At 45.3% G+C, this 8044-nt stretch overlaps 1 protein-coding gene across 3 annotated transcripts in view; it reads right to left on the bottom strand.

Annotated features, from left to right (window-relative positions):
- LOC109919345 (nuclear factor interleukin-3-regulated protein-like) overlaps positions 1 to 7673 on the bottom strand; it is a 9458-nt gene extending 1785 nt beyond the window's left edge. The window contains exon 1 of one of the 3 annotated variants that reach the window (XM_048618065.1): positions 7509 to 7673. The gene's annotated coding sequence lies outside the window, so the exon portion shown is untranslated. Of the gene's footprint in view, positions 1 to 2025; positions 2297 to 7508 lie in introns of those variants that run through there. The other 2 variants (XM_048618064.1, XM_020519337.2) reach the window with 2 other exon arrangements.
- Positions 7674 to 8044: the final 371 nt, after the last annotated feature.

The raw sequence follows: 8044 nt of genomic DNA on the forward strand, positions 1-8044 counted from the left end.
GGGTGTTCCAAACTCATTCAACTCAGAGACAAAAACCAACGGCTTGTTGCTGACTGAATGGTTCAGGAATCCTCAATGTGTCGGCCTGAACGGGGGGCCACGCAAAGGAACAAATCAAGGGGGTGGGATGGGGGGAAATGGCGATACTGTCTGTAATCCCCTTCTGAACCCCAGAGTGATTCAAGCTGTAGGATGGGGAAAGGAAAGTCCTGAAGGGAGTCTCCAAAAGGGACCTTCTCAGAACTCAGCACAGCAATATATTGGCCCCGTACTGGAGAGGGGATTATGGGGAATTGCTGCTATTTGGGTATAAATAACTGAAGCATTCCTGATGGTGGGGATTCACACAGGGTGCCTCAAGTCGCTACAGGTTACTGAAGGGTCAGCACCACTTCACCAAAGGCCTCATGAATGCAGCTTCTCTGGCAGTTGGAAGATATTGCTGCACTTGCGCTGTCATTACAAGTTAAGCCCATTGCAGGGAGAGTTAGGGCTGGCACTTAATAGCACTAGGCCCCTTGACGCCATTCTGGGGGAAAAGAGAAAACTGTTGGAAGTTGCAAATCATCATTCAATCTGACAGTAAAATTGCTCCCGGAGGTTACAAAAACAAAGTGGATTCTTTTGCGTAATGTCAATCAATCAGTCCTCTGGCCAATCTCTCTCTTTTTACTGTCATTGAACTTTAACCCACCCACTCATTTCCCCTTCCTCAATGTCTCAGTAAGAACTTGCTCTGTCAGCCCTGCTGTTCACCAGTGTCGTTATCAACTTGCACTTCCAGTAAATAAAAAATATTTATGCTGAAAGGCAGGAGGATAAAATAACCCCAGAAATCTTTGCAGTCCAGTGCGGCTACACAGCGATACTAAAAATAGTCATTTTCCCGTCAACAGTATGTCGAAATCCTCCCCTGTGTGTGTTTGCTGCAAGCGTCAGTCACAACATTAGCTCCTCAAAAGTGTTACATGAACAACACTACAAGCAATTGCCCTCACTCAACAACAACTTTCTTCTACATGGCGCCGCTAGCGTAGGAAAACATCCCACAGGGACATTACGAGGCAAAATTTGACACAGAACCACATTAACAACCCGCGATGGCGGATGACCAATAGTGCAGACAAAGAAGTAGGTTGTTTTGTTTTTGCTTTGAAAGAAAGGAGTGCCTTTAAGGAGCTGGGAGGCAGAGGGGAATGGAAAGGTTATCCGAGAGTTTAGTTACTAGACAACTGAAGGCACAGCGACCAATAGTGCAGTGCTTAAATTCAGGAATTCTCAAGGGCTTGCAGGGCAGAGAGAGCTCAGAGTTTTAGGAATCAGAGCCTCAGTCACTTTGTGGCTACTGAAGCAAATCGACCAACTGTCAGCACGTTGGTGGGGGAGGGTTGATTTAAAAAAAAAGATGAAAGCAATATTGTAGTAAATACACTAACTGAACCTAGTTATGACAAATGCAGGTAAGTGATTATTAACAGGGGTGACAGGTCACATTACGGGAAAAGAAGTTGCACAATGCCCCGCTGTTTAATAAGTAACAAATGTGTTAGTGACTGGGAACACTGTCACATTCAATCTGAGAATGTGCAGGAGTACAGACTGACTCAGTAGGCTGGAGAGCTGGTAAGCAAGTTACTTCGAAAGTGAAATTCATTTCTCAGGATTTCCCAAAGCAGAATTTTTCGGCTTCTCACGAACACACAGAGACATTCACCCTTTAAAAAGGGAGGGGGGGTTCACTTATGTGTGGGCAATGGAGGTGGTGGGGGATTTATTTACTTTGAACACAAATCAGTCGACATATAAACACACACATACATAAAACCCCGCCTTCAGCTGCTCTCACTGAACTCAGTTCAAAACTGCTTTCACGCCCCATTCCACGGTTTAATTCCAATATTTCCGAATGGAAGAGACCAGAACTCTTGCTACTGAAATGCACCGTTCGTGAAATTAACACACATTTCCTTTTACTGCTCAGTGGCCCTTTTTCATTTCTAAAAAAAAATCTCACATCTTACTCACAGTGGGAAGTGTCTGTGGAAAAAAAAATCTCTTTTAGTACCGATAGGAGTTACTCCTTCCTCGAAAGCAAATGTGTTCCGTCAGCAGAAGGTGAGATATCTAAACTGTTGCAATACATATATATGTATTTTTTTTAAGAGCGTCGCCCAGCCCTCTTCAAAACTCCTCCCATCGCGCTGTTCAACTCTCTCCTCCCTCTCTCTCTCACAACTATTTCTGGAACTCACTCCTGCTGCTCTACATAGAGACACTTCGGTTATTTTCCACGCTTCACAAGCCTCTATGATGCTAGCCTGCTGTCAGCTTTTTTTTATTAATTTGTTGGAGAATTAGCTCCACCTCCCCTGAACAAATCACATTTTTTTTTCTGTTTCACGCCCCGCATAAACATTATGGTGTTCTGGTCCCAAAACTCCCGGCCACAGGTTTTAAAAGCTGCTTTTGTTCAATTGGAATTTGGGCGAGCCCAGAGCTGTGGGAAATGTTAAGTTCCTGCGACTCCAAGTTAAAGCTCTTGCGAGGGGGCACAGGTACAAATGCCACTGTGAATGTAACAAATCTCGGTTTCTCTTAAAACCAATTATGGTTAAACAACAACAAAAAAAAACTGAACATTTCTGAAGAAGGGTCCAGACCCGAAACGTCAGCTTTCCTGCTCCTCTGATGCTGCTTGGCCTGCTGTGTTCATCCAGCTCTACACCTTGTCTTCTAAAAAAAAAACCCCATCTGGTTCGCCCATCAGAAATTGCAGGAGAAACTCAGCAGGTCTGTTGGGAGAGAGAAAGCAGAGTTAATCTTTCAGGTCCTGTGACCTTTCTTCTGAAACGTCCTTCAAGGAAAGAAATCTGACCTATGTGTGACTCCAGACTCAAGGCCAAATGTGGTTGACCCTCTCTGGAGTAGCCCGAGCAAGATACTCAGTTCAAGGCCAACTCGCGATGGGCAGCACAATGCTGGGCCTTTTAAGAAATGCCCACATTCCATGAAAGGATAAGGAGAAAGAAATCTTCCAAAGACTTCCCCAATTGCTTTCCCATTTCCTTCCTAAATTGGGGACTTGATCCCATTGATTAATTAATCCCATCGAGGCATTAGTGCACAGGGAATTAAAGGATAATTGGGGGGTTTGGAAGGAAAGTGGAGGTGGGGCCACAATTTGATCTGCCGCGACCTGGTGGAGCAGGCTTGAGGGGCCGAATGGCCAGCCCCTGTTCCTAATTAATTCGCACGGTTTGCCTCCAGCGAGCATCGCTGGAGAGCTGTCCTCGATTTTTATGCCCCTGCCGAGTGTAGCCTAGAGATGCTGAGGTGAATTGGCACCTTGGCAAGCCCACCGAGCTGGGGTCTGAGCTTTAGACACTCTGTGAAAACTGGAGAACTAACAAAATCAAATGAGTGAGGAGATTTCTCTCATCCATGTATAACTCCTTTTCTCTTCTGTATGGCTGTAAATCATTCTGGGGCACAATTGGATAAGACGAAGGCAGCAATGTTTAAAAGCCCTGACCAATTATGGGTGGCTCAGTGGTTAGCACTGCTGCCTCACAGCGCCAGGGACTGGGTTCGATTCCAGCCTCGGGTGACTGTCTGTGTGGAGTTTCCCTATTCTCCCTGTGTCTGCGTGCGTTTCCTCCCACATCCCAAAGATGTGCAGCTTGGATTGGCCATGCTAGGATTGCCCATAGTGTCCAGGGATGTGCAGGTTAAGGTGGATTGGCCATGATAAATTTCCTCATAGTGTCCAGGGATGTGCAGACTAGGTGGGTTAGCCATGGGAAATGCAGGGTTACAGGGATAGGGTGGAATGCTTTTTGGAGGGCTTTACAGACAGGCTGAGTGGCCTTTTTCTGCACTTTAAGGATTCTATGAACTTCATGCCCGCTGAATGAGATCCCTCGCCCCAATACAGGGGTTCACTGATCTTGTGCTTAAAGTTATCGTTTGGGGAGTGCATTGTTAAAGCCAGGCAGAGGAAGAAACCTCATCTCTTGAACCTGACATTTAATGGTTCAAGTACCTATTCAATATTTGAGCACTTCTAGGCTGACACTTCAGGACAATACTGGATGTGTACTGTTAAACCAAAGCCCTCTCTTGTCACTCTCATGCTGACAAACAACACTACTCTCTGAAAAACCAGAGGCTGTTGTCTCTGGTGCTCAGACTAATAGTTATCTCTGACCTGTCACTACCTCATTGCCTACGTGTGAAAATTGACAGCCACGTTTTGTTTTACACTGTGACAGCACAATTACAATAACAACACTCGGAAAGGACTCGATGAGTTGATCAATGTCTTGAGGTTGTGGAAAATGTAGAAAAGGATGTTTTCCCTCATGGGGTCAAGGCCTCAAATTTTAAAAATCTCATCCTCGACTTCACTGAGTTGTAACTCAGAGTTCCTAGCTCTGTGACCTCCTTCAGTCCTACAATTTTCAGAGATACAGGCTGTCCTGAAATCCAGGCCTTCTGATCCCACATGGATGAGTTGGACCGAAGGGTCTGTTTCCGTGCTGTATATCTCTATGACTGTAATTGCTTCATTATCCTTGGCCATGTTTTCAGCTGCTTGGTGCTGACACTTCAGGAAGCATCCTTTGGCATATCTGTCTCTGGGCTAATACAACTGCTCTGAGCCTGAACCTTGCTGTAAAGGGAGCCATGTTTTCAAGGCCTTACATTTTGCACTCTTCAGGATAAAGGCAAGAGAACCAAATTTCAAATGATCACAGCAACGTGTACTTCAGGAGAAAGTGGTGCCAAACGGGGTTGCATGGTGGTTCAGTGGTTAACACTGCTGCCTCACAGCACCAGGGACCCAGGTTCAATTCCACCCTCAGGCGACTGTCTGTGTGGGTTTCCTCCACGTGCTCTGGTTTCCTCCCACAGTCCAGAGATGTGCAGGCTAGGTGGATTGGCCATGCTAAATTGCCCATAGTGTTCAGGGATGTGTAGAATAGGTCGGTTATAGGAGGATGAGTCTGGGTGGGATGCTCTGAGGGTCGGTGTGGACTTGTTGGGCCGAAGAGCCTGTTTCCACACTCTCAGGATTCTATGATCTAGTTGGCAAGTTGAGTCTGATCAGCTGTGGCGTTACCATGGGGGATATAAAGGATTTGGCTCCTGGTTATTCACAAAGGTTTTCTATTTAGACTCAGACAGCATGGTAACAGACCCTTCGGTCTGACCAGTCAATGCTAACCATAATCCCAAAGTAAACTAGTCCAGGTTACAGGCACTTGCCTGTAATTGTATGTCATTTCTGGCGAGTGTAAATATGCTGCATTGGAATTTAAAGCTAATGAACCTAACAATATCTCCTCAAACACATCCCCAAAGATGAGTCCTGAAGAACAGTCCGACTTGGTAACTTGTCTCTGCACTGATCCTCACCCATGGGCTCACTTAATTGGGTTGTGGGTATAGCTCTTTGCTCCTGTTGAGCTGATCGTGGGGGCACTGTGCCAACATGTGAAGAGATGCCATGAGGTGCCACGCTGCTACTCTGCGCACAAAGTCTTGGACACAGTAGTTCCCTGAGTGAGAATGAATCACTTATCCTAATTATAATCCATTGACATACACAGCTAAATATATTCTCATTAAAAAGGCTGCTTCCATTTTTACACCCAACCCCAGAGATAATAAGATTATCGCCTTGTTCACAAGCTGCATTTAATGAAAGCCTAACACTTGATTTTGGGACCTGCTGTCTTAATCCAAACTGACATCAACCAAATATTGACGAGAGGAAATGCTATCATTCAGCTTTCTAAATCAGCACCAAGTTTAAAACAAGGGGCTGAGGTCCGTTTCTAGGATAGAATCGAACACACGGAGGTGACCTTAAACTTATATTGAACCTCGGTTTCGACTGCATTGTCCTGACACTGGAAGGCAGGCAGCTAGAAAAAACATTCATGAGAATTATAGTAGAACGGATATAGTTGCCCGGAAACGTCAGAGCTGAATGGGGCTCTTTTCCCTGGTAAAAGAGATGTCAGCGTGGTGACCTGCAAAGACCTTAAGGTTAGGAAATGATTTGATGGAGTAGATTTCGAACACATGTCTGTTGTTTATGGGACGTGGTTAGAAAGAGGGAAGATGGATGTGAAGTCACCGTGAGAAATCCCATAGGGAATTCACTAGTCTTTATCTAGTCAGTGGGTGGACTTTGTTTCAGGGGATGGTTGGGGTAAACCAGACCAGCATGAATACAAACAGAAGTTGCTGGAAAAGCTCAGCAGGGTCTGGCAGCATCCGTGAAGAAAAAGAAAATCAGAGTTAACGTTTCGGGTCCAGTGACCCTTCCTCAGAAAACACCAGAACGGAACAGTTCAGCTACATGGCCAGTTATTTACTGTACACTATGTTGAAGTGTGATATTGACTCGAAACGTTAGCTTGCTCTCCCTCTGTGGACACTGTCTGACCCACTGTGGTCTGCAGCACTTTTTATCTTCAGTACAGATAGATTCCAGCACCTGCAGTGATTTGGTCCGGCTGTACATTTAGACCTCACTCTATCCATTCAAAAAATACCCAGTATAAATCCTGCCTCATTTACAATGAACCCTGTCTCTTTCCCATTCCCTATCTTTATTTCAATCTCTCATAGTCTATCTCTGTACCTCTCTCTATCTTACTTTCCTTCTCCCATTTACTTTCCTGTGGTGTCTCGGGTGACTACTCTCTCATTTTCAGTCTCGTTTATTTCCGCCGATTCACTCTCACCCCATCTTCACTTCCTTTTTTTGTTGGCCTCTCTCTCTTTCTCGCTCACATACACTCTATCTCCTTCACTTTTAAACTACGTCATGGCCGCAAGCTGTTACCAACTGGTTGAGTTAAACTCTTACAGACATTGCTGGGAAAGCTCAGCAAGTCTGGTGGTGTCTGTGGGAAGAAATCAGAATTAACGTTTCTGATCCTTCCTCAGAACTGACCCGAAATGTTAACTCTGATCTCTCTCCCATGAACGCTGCCAGACCAGCTGAGCTCTCTCAGCAATTTCTGTTTTTGTTCGTGACTTACACCATCTGCAGTTCTTTCGGTTTTCGTTGAGTTAAACTCTCGATGTGTTGTACAGGGGAAAATGGCCCGGCCATCAATTTAACAGGCTTCGAGATGAAAGGCTGGGAGAGCTGAGAGAAATTTAGTCCTTGATTTAAAACCAGTTGCAATCTTCTTGATATATATTGCCAAAAGCCGCAATGCTCTTTTTAGTCCATATTGTTTGTGGAGCACACAATGAGTTAACCTCAGGCAAGAGGAATTCATTTTAAAGGTATTTTTGAAATGCTGACCAAATCTGCTTGGAAAATATCCCTGAAAGGTCCCACTTTAATGACAGAAGTTGAACACAAAAAGGTCTGCTACAGGTCGCCTCCCCAGCCTGACAGTTCAGTCTCTTTGTGGACAATACTGACTAAATCAGAGTGAATTTGTGTTGCTCAGTGCGTTTTTACACAATAAGAGACTTACCCCAGATCAACGCTTATACATCCTCTGTTCCTCCTTGCTCCAGCTGCATTTAAAGTTTACCTTGGATGGTCTCTGTTTGTAATAATCCGTGTTCTCTCTCACTCACTCTCAGTAGATGTCTTTGTCTGTTGCTCTGCCCTCTCCCCACCAGCTACATGTCTTACTCAGAGAGTACGCCGCGTTTCGGCTGGAGGGAGGGAGGGAGGGAGGCTCAAATGTGTGATGGAGTGTGTGTGTGTAGGGTGGGGGAGAATCTGCCACCTGAGGCAGCCCTTAGCTATCAATCCTTCATCCCTGATCCCGAAAGCAGGATGCACCGTAACCTTGGCAACCGCATCCCCTTGGCAACAGACACGTGCGCAAGCGACCCGTGTGTGTGTGTGTGTTTGTATGTGTATGTGTGTGTCTGTGTGTGTGTATGTATGTGTGTGTGTGTGTGTATGTGTGTGTGTCTGTGTGTGTGTATGTGTGTGTATGTATGTGTGTGTGTATGTATGTGTGTGTATGTATGTGTGTGTGTATGTATGTGTGTGTAT

Source organism: Rhincodon typus, chromosome 38 (genome assembly GCF_021869965.1).
Source record: "Rhincodon typus isolate 14 chromosome 38, sRhiTyp1.1, whole genome shotgun sequence".
Taxonomy (NCBI): domain Eukaryota; kingdom Metazoa; phylum Chordata; class Chondrichthyes; order Orectolobiformes; family Rhincodontidae; genus Rhincodon; species Rhincodon typus.